Source organism: Nyctibius grandis, chromosome 4 (genome assembly GCF_013368605.1).
Source record: "Nyctibius grandis isolate bNycGra1 chromosome 4, bNycGra1.pri, whole genome shotgun sequence".
Taxonomy (NCBI): Eukaryota; Metazoa; Chordata; class Aves; order Nyctibiiformes; family Nyctibiidae; genus Nyctibius; species Nyctibius grandis.
Window position 1 is genome coordinate 55,256,769 of NC_090661.1, and position 12,330 is coordinate 55,269,098.

Below are 12,330 nucleotides of genomic sequence, written 5' to 3' on the forward strand. Positions count from 1 at the left end.
TTATCTAGAGAAATGCATCACATGAGACATCGGGCACATTTCCACATCGAAGGAAAGTTACAAGACCAGCTTAATTTAAGATGATATTTATTTCAGACTGCTGTTTAATAACAAGAGTGATCTGAACCACCCAGGAATCCAGCTGTATGGTAAGCATTAAAAAAATACACTGTGGCTTTTGAATGAGACAGTTTGAAACCGCTTATGATCACAACTGCTGATTTAACAGTGCTCTTGGATACAGCAGGTTACAACTTAAGTAAATATAATGTATTTTCTGATGCTAATTTCATCCAGTACAGACGGGAAAATCTGTCTAGCTATATTCATAACTTCCTTCTGAGTTTTGGCTAAGCTGTATCTTTAATTACCTGAAGTGTTCCTAGAGGAGGTGATCTAATGAGTTATTTCTTGCCTATGATAATGCTTAGGTGTTAATTCACACAGAATATTTTGATTTTACAAGGACATTTTCTTATAGCAATACCAGTTTGAGACTGGTTTAAGTACAATTTAACCTCAGACCTAAATTATATGACTATTTAATTCTGTAGTAGTTCAATATAGTTACTATTTTTCTACCTGCCTCCACTTCTCAAGGTCTGTCACTTGGTAGAAAATATAGTCCCAAGCCAAATCTTGGAAGCGCACTGTCAAATTAACACTCATACAGCCATAAACAAACCAACCCCAGGCAGTGAAAGATCTTCACTCCAAAACCTCCGCTGACAGTGTAGCATGGTGGCAAGGCACTACAGATGGTGCAGCATCACCTATAACACAAACTGCCCAATAACGCTGCCTTTTGCAATTCATGTTCTGCAAGTTGAATTCACCTGTCAAGTTTTAGCCTACTTAGAAAAACAACGTAGATCAATATGCTAACATCCTTAAAGAGTTCTAACTTTAAAAACATGCTGTCCCATTCAATATACCTATCAGTATGCATCAGGTGAAATACATCAGGGTTTGTAAAAAAAAATCATTAGTTTTTCTTTCTCAGAAGCCTTATATGCACAGTGAGAAAACAATAATTTACAAATTGCAAAACTATCACGGTGTAGTCACGTTTAAATACTCAAGTATTAATGCACAAGGCAGTTCTGTTATATTCAATCACATCGGTGATACATATACAGAAGAGTCACTTTAGCAAGACAGCCCAGCCAAAGCCAGCCTTCCCTGCTCGTTCTGTTCCCATTTCCCCTCATGCACGGCCCGTGTTGCGGTACTGAGGTGTGCCACGAGCTACAGAGGCAATCAGATGGTTCTGCTGGGAATATAAAGCCCAAGTCCACATTTCCGATGAGCGCCTCGGCAAGGGAAGCAAACCGCCCCCTCCACCATCCACCGCGGGGGCCCGAGCAGGGGCCGCCCGCAGGGGACACCTACGCCCCTCGCTGCGGGACGCCCGGCTCCGGGCTCTGCCGGCGGCTGCCACCGCGGGGCCTCGGGCTGCCCGCGGCTGCCGGGGCAGCTCCCGCGCCCCGCCTCGGCCCGGCCCGGCTCTCGGCCTCCGCGGTGGCCCCTGCTCGCACCTGCCGCCCCCTCTCGCTGCCTGCGCCGCGCTCCGCCGCCCCCTCCTCCCCAGAGAGCCGGCGGACTCCCGGGCGGAGGCTCCGGCCCTCGCTCCCCGCTCCCGCCCGCCCCAGCCTGGTACCTGCGGGGAGGGCGCCCAGCCGCCCCTTCGCCCGTTCGCGGCTGTCGCGGGCCGCCGCCTGCCCGCAGATCCTGCGGGACTGCCCTGCCCGGGGCCGCGCCCTGCCCCGCGGCTCCTGCCCGGCCGCTCGCCGCCTCTCCCGCCCAGGCCTCTCCTCCCGCCCGGCGGCTGCCGGCCCCCGCCTGCCCTTCCCAGCCAGGCTCTGCCGGGCTCGCCGCCCGCCGGGCCCGTCAGGTGCGCTGCCGCAGCGCTTACTCACCGATCCCTATCGCGGAGGGGCAGTTTCCCGCGCTGACTTGTGACTCGCTCCACCTCGCCAAAGCTACTCACGGGGGCAGATTTATCTCCAAATAGCTGCCAGTAACTTTTCCTTGTCGCTCACTGGACCGTTACACTGGCAAAGTCAGTACCAAAGCTGCCTCTCGCTTCGCTAGAAGCAAAACCAGGCCTATATTTTAGAGAGGAAAAGTGACTAATTTTTTATACTGTTCTTAGTAAATGGCATGTCCAGCTGGAACATGGATCCCTGTCAAGTTAGGCTTTACATAGACACGTGAGAGAAAGCCCCTGCCACAGAATGCATAGTCTGTAGGGTAATTTACGGATCACACAGGGTGGATTGGTTCAGAAATTTCGTCAGGAAATTCTGGTTCAGAAATTTCCTTGCAGGAAGCAAAAGTTTTGCAAGACTCAAGGTGGTCTCCTCTCCTCAATTCCTGTTTCTGATAAATAACTAGAAATACCCCAGGAGGCAAATATGAGCGAGAAGTGGGGCTGCATTAGTAGGAAAAAGGGAATCTTTCCTCAAAGAAATGCTGTTTACACTCTAAGAGCTTTAAAATTTCCAGTCAGTGAATTTTCGCACAGTCGCCCTAATAGGTCTTGAATTGCAGCCTTTGGCGGATTCCTTGTCCACCAAGACTGTAGTTTTTCTATGACAATATTTTATATTTTACCTTTAATAGCACCACAGACCTGCTAACTAAGAATTTCATGCCTGTCATCATGCAGTGTAACACAGCTACTTTGAGCTCCAGAGCCACTCTAAGGGGAGATCTTTTGCCAAAAGCACAGACTTGTAATATTTGAGCTAACAAAGCATCTCTGTTCATCTCTGCAAAGAGCTGGTCACGCAGTACTGGGGTATCACATAGCGGAGTGGCTCTGATTCCTGTTAATGGCGCTCATGAGATTATGTGTGGTCACTATTTTAAAGAAATACCAGTAACCTGGTATGCTTCCAAAATTATCTGTGTCCTCCTGAGGTATGCATTAAGCACACATTTCAAGGCATCGCACTGAATTAATTTACGTGATCGAACAGCTTTATTTTCACTGTTCATAGAAGTGCGTTGTTTAATTACTGATAAGGTCCCTGTATGCAGCTTGCTGCTATCAGGTTACGTCAGCACTTTCATGCTTGTCACGGACAATGCTCAAGGGTTTTTCAGCCTCTTTAATGACTTCTAGTCCTGCCTGAGTGGCCCTCCAGCTGCTGGAGTCGGCAGTGGAGCAGCCAGCCTTTGGGACTGCAGGTTGCCTCTCTGATGAAGGAAAGGACATTAAAAATGGTATTTTTGACAAGGCAGATAAAGGAAAAAAACAGTTTGCAAGACTACCTTCCTTCTTTCTCCAGGCAAGGCGGTCCTCTGTAATTTGAGGGGGCCTCTTCTTGTATCCCTGGGGCTCTTTTGATGGTTTGGGACACACCTTCCATTCTGCTTTCAGCTGCTTGAAAATTGGGAAGCTTGTTTCAATAAGCACAAAATTCAGCTGTGCATGGTAAGGGACATGGCTGACCCAATTTTGTATGGAGGGGGAGAACATTACTGTGCTGTGACTTTTTTAGCTGGAATGGGAAACAGCCCCCGCCCAACCCCCCCGAAGATTTTTGTCCCAAACAATTTTAGTCTGAAGATCAGTAGTGAAACCAGTTTACCTCTCCTCTTTGCTCTGTAGACCTCTCTGTCAGCTGCAAACACGATCTTCCTTCCTTGCCAGCACTCCTGGCAGCATAGAGAGTGCCCATGCTTCTGCCTTAGCACTTGCTAATCTTTCTGTCACTAAACTTCGCTTGAGAACCCTGGTGATGTTTCCATGCCTCACTGACGCCTGCTCTCAGCCCCTCTCTCTTCCGTATCCATCCCAGACTGTCACTGCAACCATGCATCCTTACTAGTTCCTGGTGCTCTGCAGCTGCTCTTGAGTCCTTATGCTGCCTCCACCCGGGGCATCCCTGGTGCTAAGACCAAGCTAATAAACTGGGCTGGTTTTGGCTGGCTGTGCCAAACCACGGTGCTCTCAGCTCCAGCAGTGTGGGGCTGAGACACTTGAGCATCTCCGTGCAGAGCCAACAGAGGAGAATTTATTAGTCTGGGCTATGCTTCACCTCTCCTATCCCCCAGTGGGGCCTGTCTCATCTGTTTTGAACCTCTGCACAGCAGTTTTTCACTTGTTGCTGAGGCTGTTTGTGCTATTGGATTACAACTTCCTAGTGTTTTTCTCAGTGAAAGAGAAGTAGCCAGAAGAGAAGACTGTAGAAAGGAGCTACAAGCAGGAGTGCGTATTGTCATCTTTGGGCCTCAAACCTTTAGGAAATAGGCCTGAAACAATAAAACCCCTGTGTATAAATACTGACACAAGTGTTCTTGAATAATTGTTTATATCTCCAAAAGCTTTCAAACAGACTAACACCCTTTTTCTTCACTTTGTGCAAATACTCCAGTGAACAAGGTTTCAGGCAGGAATGCTGATGGAGGCTGCAGCTTTGCATAAATCAAGCCTGAATTCTCCCTCATGATCCTTTGCATCAGAAACCTGATCCCACCACTTGTGCACACTTACTGAATCACGCCAACTCCCGTGTTAAAAGTCAAGCAGTTCAGAGGTTGAATCATGTTTGCACAAAGCACACTGAAATCTTTCAAGCAAAAAAGTGGAAAGCATCATTGCTCAGTAGTTCTTGCCTAGTTTGCAAAAGATTAAATGCAATTAAGCAGCTGATGATTGCAAATAGCTTCCTCAGTCCTGCTGGGAATCCTTCAGAGCAATCAAGCATCTAACACTAATGCTCATGAAATATTTTAGTTTCAGAAACTAACACGAAGTGATGTGCTTATGATCAGAATTAAAATCCAGTGTATACTGCAATAGCCAAGTGATGAGCTCCGCTGTCAGGACCTAAAAGCAGGGCGTTATCAGGACAAGTCCAGCACACAGCATACAACATCTCACAGTCAAACTCCATCTGTAGCCACTAAATCAAGTTTTCTGACACAGAGGCTTTTTGAGAGAGGAAAAAGGATTTTGCAACCTAGATTTCAGTGAAATATCAGAGTTCTTTTCAGCTGAAGTCTCTAAGCAGTTAATACACCTTTGTTATAAACAACTTCTGCAGCCAGAGGCTTTTACTACCATTAAAGTTTTTGCAGCAGTAATCTTTATCCCCTGAGGTTTTGCTGGGAGAAACATGAAACTGTTTCCTCATCCTCCCTGTCGTGCTCTCAGCTGGAGCCTGGCTTTTTCCATTCCTATCATAACCTTTGGGTTTAACAGACACCTTCCCTCCTCCACCACAGAGGCTGGGTGGGGTCCACACACTTCATTATAGAAAGCTGCTGTAATTCAGTCTGTGAATGTTATTTTTTTTGTTTTCTCCTTTTTTCAAATGCATGTTTAACGTCATGCTTTCCTGACATAACCCATTGTAATTCTGTCCACCATCTGAGACTGCGGCCAGTTGCCTCCTCCCACAGTGCTGCAGAAGAACAGCTTTATTGCAAAATGTCCAGCATCTTTTGAAGATATTACTAGGATGCCTAGAGAAGCAATTGCATGGAGATACTTTGTTGTCTAAATTAGACCCTCTCTTTGTCTCATTTAGATTTGATGTACTGTGAATTTGAAAAGAGATTTGCTGGCTTGTTATGTCTTGCCTTATGCTATAAGGCAGATTTTCTTTGTACACACACACATCATTAATATGTTCTGATAATAAAACCAAGGAGGGCTCATCCTTTGTGCACCAGAACACTTTGGTCCTGTCTCTCCACAGCCAGTCCCACATCCGTGCAGGCTCCAGCAATTGCTTCTGAGCTACATAGCAGTCTTCAACATTGTAAATGTCTGCCAGCCCCAAACTAGCCCAAGGCAAGGTGAGGTTCCAGGGTGGATAACCACTGAGGCACAGGGGTGCTGTGCTGGGCCTGGGCTGGAGTCTTTTTCAGGCCATCGGTTTCAGCCTGGAGTGACAAACAGGGGTGATTATGGGTACACATTTATGCAGGAGGAAAAGGTTCAGTCTCCTCCTCAGTTGCTGTTGCTACTGTCTAGGAATCCAAGATGATGGATCCAGTAAACTCAGGAGGCATTATAAACCTTCATGTACAGTTGACAAAAGGATGAAACAGAGCCAAGGCATACTCCTCCCAGTGTTGTCCAATTGCATCCTTTTCTTGCCTGGCTTCATTAAGAGCAAGCTCCTCTTAATCCCGGCACAGGTTTGGGAGGACATTGTCACATCTGCTGAAAAAAGATAATAGGATTAAATGTTATCAACATATTCACATCTTCAGATATTTTCTAGAGCTCTTATACCTGCAAGATTGTGGGTAGCTGGTGCTACCCCAGCTTTAAAATGAGCATGCTACATGCAAAAATCACTTGGCATATCAAATCTGTCATTTGGATCCAAACAATTCCTGTAGTTTCTTGTTTGACTCGGTGCTTTAAGCCAGTATACTTAGTGTTTTTCTGGATCCATACAGTCTGCTGTTTGAAAACTGCATTTTCAAGGTAAAGGATAAAAGAGAAAGGAAGAGCCTTATCTGCTGATGATTTCAGGAAAGATTTGAAATCTGAGATATCTTTGAGTTCTACCTTTCAGTGCAGTAGTTGGACTCAGTTCAATGACAGGGTTTCAAATTGTTCCCAAACCTTCATTGTTAGGGAAAAAAAAACAAACAGGAAAGACCTGTTTCAGGAAAGCTGTTGTATCACTGAAAAAGGCCCCATGGAGCACCTGACTCTGAAATACACTTATTTATTATAAATAATTTCCATGGTGTCACATTAACAAACATAAAAGGTCATGAACTCCTGTATTTGAAGCAAATGTGTTTGACATCTGGGATCTGGCAGAAGTTCCTCCTGTGGGATAGATTGTTTGCACAGAGCTTTACCTGAAGAATATATTAAGAATGAATGACGAAATAGTAGTGTAACCTAGTAAGAAATTATTGTATTTTACAAGCCAGAGACATAATAGATCTCACAGAACTATTTTAGTTCATCTGATTCAAAAGCACGGCAAGGAATGATAGCTGTGACCAGCTAACAGTGAAAATCTGTGGGGTTTAAACACTGCAGGTAGAAATGCATTGGAAAGAGAGGTCCAAATGCAGGCAATCACTTAAGTGCATGTCTGTATTTTCATTACACCTCCGCTCTGTGAAGGGAGCGAGGAGGGAATTGGCAGGGAGCCTCGGTAGCTGGGGAAGCGGGGCCTGAGAGGGCCAGGCCACCCCTGCGCACACGCAGCCAGGGAGCAGGGCAGCTGGGCAGCTCCAGCCCCAGGCACCAGGCACCTCTGTGGGGCCAGGGCCGGGACGGAGATGGGCAGGACACCAGGACTGTGGGGAGCTGGACACCATCACGGTTTCTGTCTCTCCTCTCTTGCCCAGGCCGGTGAAAACCTCATAGGAGCAGCTGTTTCCCAATACCTGGCGGATGCTCCACGGGCCATTTGTGAAGCCCAGCTACCCCAGAAGGTCCTCTTCCACCAGGCTGGTACGGTGCCACATCCTGGGGTGCCTCTGGGGTGTCTCCCCAAACACTGTTCCGGTCCCACTTGCCTGTGACACTGCCCAGAAATGCCTCTTTCAGCGTGGAAGAGGTGATGAGAGGCAGCTCTCCAGGTCTTCCCAGTCTACTCAGCACTTGGGTACCTGCCTGCCCAAGCAAAGCGCAGAGCAGACAGCTGACGTAGGGACAGATGTCCAAACTCCTGCCCGGCCCCTTTCCTCCCCTCCCTTTTTTGGGACCTCAGGGCCAGGTGCTGCTGCCCTGTCATGTGTTTTCACACCATCGTCACTCTGGGGTCTGCTCAGGGTCTCAGAGCTGGCCTCTCTCCTGAAAAAAAGACACAGGCCTGCCCAAGGATGAGCAGATGTTCCTCTCCCTGGGACACTGGGGCCAGCCAGGCATCATCCGTGCACAGAGCAAGGGCAACACACAGAAGGTCCTTCCTGAAAGGGACAGAGTCAAGAAACAGGCCCAACTTGTGAAGCATAAAAATAATTTATTGTTCACAGTTGTAAAACTCTTCAAAATTTTTTTTCCCCTTCTATTTTCAGGTGAAACCAAACTTCATTGAATTTGCTTAAAGAGGGTAAGGACAAAAAGCTGTCCCAGAAATCACAATGCAAGTCTGCTGGCCCTGTGGAAATGAGCGAGCCAGGAAGAACATCCACGGAGGCCAGTGACCAGTAGCCCACAGAAGCTGGAATGCTGTTCTTACATCTAAAATTGCTTGTTTCCAAACGAGAGCACATGCTGACCTTCTAGCTAAAGCTTTGGGCTTGTCCCTCAGGGAAAGGCAAGGAGACAGAAACAGGCCAGTCTGGCTTGATATTTAAAACCACTTAAGAAATAGCACAACTAGAAACGGAGGTTACCAGCCCACTCTACCCTGATTTTAATGATTTAATCCAGCTGCAGGTTGTTTGGCCGCGTTCCCGGACAAATAGACCAATATACAGCCAACCTGCTGCCCACCCTCCTGGCCTTCACTTTGCAGGCCTGCAGGCAGCATTGCCTGCTCCTCACCAGTGCACCCAGAGTCACTGGGAAGCAAACATGCTGCAGCCACAACCCTTACTGGTATCACTAGAGATTTTAGGGCAGGAAAAAGGATGCACTCTCACTCCAAGGCAGGGGATTATGCATATTTAACTCATGTTTGATTATATGCATAAATATCCAGAGAGGGGAGAACACACAGCTCTTCAGAGGCCGCTCCACTGAACGAACTGGAGTGGGTTACCTTCTTGTTACAACTTGATTCACACACCCAAGCTGAATGGTGCAAGTGTCCACGAACCTGTGTTTTAACAGAAAGTTTAACAGCTGCGAACTGCAGCATGTTTATCCTCACCAGTATTTTCTTGACAGATTATTTTCAAGAATCCTGAGTCAGCAGTAATAATATAGGTACAAATATTTGTTTGCAGAACACAGTAGCTTTGCCATGTTATTTACCTGTGCTCCCCAAGCCAGAAAGTTTATATGTGTAAGACTAAGGCTGGCCTTCCATGGTGAGCAAACATCCACTCGCCTCAAGTATTACATTCAGCTGTCACTATTGCTTTAACTCTTGGCTCCATAAGAACTAGATCATATGGTAGCAAAGAATTCAAGGGTGACGGGGTTAATCATTTCACTGCAGCTCAGGGATTAACTTCACATTAAAACACGTGCATTATATCCAAGTGACGTAATGAAAAATGTGAGGGGAGATGGAAGGTGCGCTCATTCAAGCAAGCAAGGATTTATTCAACTAGTTCTTCAAGATCCTAGGAAACCTAACTGAACATTTCTCAGCCAATGCACTCACTGCTCCCTCGGTTAAACTCATGTGGTGATCCCATGACTGACAAGGATTTTCAATAGCAGGCAAATGGAAGCTGTGTTTCGGTACCGGATTTTAAGGGGTCTTGGCAATCATTCTGTAACGGTATGGTGACTGAACTGTGCAAGAGCCCAGGAAATAACACAGGCTAGGAAGAGAAAAAGTGGAAATGCAGAAGTGCCATTAAAGATCAGCAATCAGCTGCCACTTCGGACAGTCCTTATGAACAGTGGCACAGACTATGAACCCTTGCATCAGTGTGAACAAGCTGAGTTCACACGTGCTGCCCTAATGAGTTACTGTGTGAGAAGATGTTTACCTGTATGAGACGGTGAGCTGCCATCTGGCTTTCCTGAAAAACCACATAGGGCTCATTTTTCCATCACCGATGTGGCTACGTGCAGGCTGACACAGGGGACAGTTTAACAGCATTTAGCAGCACCTGCGGGCCCAAGGAGTAACCAGTGCCACCAAAACCAGAGAGGGCAGGAGAAGGCAGGAGTTCTGGTATGCAGAAAGGAGCCCATGGGACTTCTCAAGGAAATACAATTCATAGCTCACCCTTAAGGAAGTGCAGCAGAAGGTTAAATCCCTGCAGGATATCAGTTTTACAGCCCAACCAAACCCCGTCTCTCCAGCAGCACAGTGTCCTTTACCAGCTGGCTGGACAGCACTGACAGAAGAGAAAATACAACCTCCTTCTCCTGTCTACACTTGTGAGTCAGCTCTGGAGATACCACTGCCTTATCCACAGAGCTCTTGCTGAATGAAGAGACCCTTGGCTGGGAGGGTACTGTCAGAGTAGATTGGTCTTGCATTGTGAAAAGAGCAATAAAAGGGGAAGTGGTCACACTGTCCAGTCCCATGTGAAACCCCACCTAAGACAAACATGACAGCATGTATAATAAGAACAACCTGAAGAGCAGACTCTAAGCAGCTAGAGAAAGAAGGATGCAGTGGCTCATATCTGGAAACCTCAGATTTGGCTATGAGCTGTCAGCCAACAGCTAAATCTGAGCAACTTTATTTTCTAAAATGTCCACTCTCCACCAAATTGAGTGGAAAGCCCAGCCGTACAGTGGCTTCACTGGTCAGGCCACTTCTACCAAGGCACCCCAGTGGGGACTGAAGAACCAGAAGTCTTTGATCACGGGTCACAGACCTCCTTCCTCATTTTCTTTGAGCAGTTCTAGAGATTTTTTGCTTCTCCTGAAATTTTGCAGCCCAGCATTCCTGCACTTGGCCTCTCCTCTTTCACTTTGCATATGTGCCTGATTCAGTGTAATTTTTCTTGAGCATGTGATTCAGAATTAATGCGTTTGCAGTGTAGTGGAGGGAACTGACGTGTCCTCATGATACTGTAAATGAGCAGCGGCAGTTCCTTTGAGGTCAAAACAGCTATAAAGATCTTTATCGACTTTCTGAGTGGCTTGTAAATCATCACAAGCCCAGTGAATGGCGTATTACCTACCTCACTTCTGCAGTGAGTTATATGAGTGATGAGAATGCAAGAGAGCAACTCTGTGACATAAGTTCATTCACTTCTCACAAAGCAAACCAGAGCCAGGCTTGGCTGCCCTTGCGATTTGCTGAAATAAGAACATTCCACCTGCAAAACACAAACCCAACCAACAAAGAGCCAAAGCCCATTAGGCATGGGTCATTGAGTATGGTGTGGGTGGAAAAGCCTTTTTTGTACTAAAGTCACAAGCTATGTAGTGCAGGTGGGAGTGAGAACTAGCTACTAGTTAATGATTTATGTATGAAGAAACCAGTTCAGTCTAAAATATCTTATATTAACACTACTTGTTAAAGAGACAAGTTTATTCTGTAGAGCTAAGCCAAATTCTGCCCGTAGCCTCATGTTCACTGCACAAACCCCTGCCTTCACTGGTCCACGTTGTACCTCCAAGACCCAGGGCAAGTAGGAGAGGAGAGTGGCACCGCCTCAGGCTGGGAGGAGAGCTCATCTCCTGGGATCCTCTGGGAATGCCTCCAAGGCTGCAGTATGCAGCCTTACATCCTCCCATCCTCCCATACACCCTCCAAACACTTGCTGGGTAGAGCATGGCTGGTGCTTGGGGGTAACTGCGCAAGGGAGCCATCCCCACCATCAGAAGCAATGACCTGCTCCAACCTTCAGTGGAGATACAGGGGAAAGAAATGCCTCAGATATGTCAAGCTCCTGGTACAGATAAAGTAGTATTACGCCAAATGTTAATTTGAGCCTTATCATGCATGAAGCCAGCAGGAAATGAAGGTAAAATACACACAGGTACCTCCAAGTATGGGCAAGTTCACAACATAAAAACTGTGAAAGAAAATGAGCCTCTTGAGAATTAATTGTATTTTACTTTGAAGTTTTCTCTGCTACTGTATATACATTACTAGCATTTATGACCAATAGATGTACCAGTATCACTGACCCTCATTGAACTTGCTTTCCAGAGCAGTTACATGATTCTGGCATGAATGCTTGCACTGGTCTTATATGATCACCACTAAACCAGGCAATGATCAAAATAAACTATAATTCACTTACAATTTTTGTTAGTGTTATATTTTTTTATTTTAAAAAAGCTTTAAAATAGTCCCTACTGGCATATTCAGTGTAAATTGCTCACAAGTTGTGAAACAATACAAGAATTAAAAGCTCATTTTCTGCTACAAATGAAGTAATAGTTATAGGTTAAAGGGGTAGGACAAGGGACATTGAAACCATCCGTTTTAAATTACAGTATTCCTCTTCTGAAAAGAATGAAGACTACGAAATATAATGTGTTTATTAATCTGGACAGCCTGCTATTAAGAGTTAGGGAAATGACTGTTTAAGCAGAAGCAGAAGTTCTGTGGAGCATCCATTGTGCTGGGCAGAGAGTCCTTCTTCCTGCACTTGTAGTGGTTGCAGGAGAAACTGTTGGTATAAGGTGGTGCTATATGTACGATGCCTTAAATTGTACTTACAGGCTTCCAGTGTCCAGTGCATCTCATTAGGTGACAGGCTGGCCAGGGCAGAGTGATTTTTTTGAAAACTGATGCTGCA

At 46.2% G+C, this 12,330-nt stretch overlaps 1 protein-coding gene across 1 annotated transcript in view; it reads right to left on the reverse strand.

Annotated features, from left to right (window-relative positions):
* The window catches only part of TC2N (tandem C2 domains, nuclear), a 34,131-nt gene extending 32,349 nt beyond the window's left edge, over positions 1 to 1,782 (reverse strand). The window contains exon 1 of the mRNA XM_068398756.1: positions 1,661 to 1,782. The gene's annotated coding sequence lies outside the window, so the exon portion shown is untranslated. The remainder of the gene's footprint in view (positions 1 to 1,660) is intronic.
* Positions 1,783 to 12,330: the final 10,548 nt, after the last annotated feature.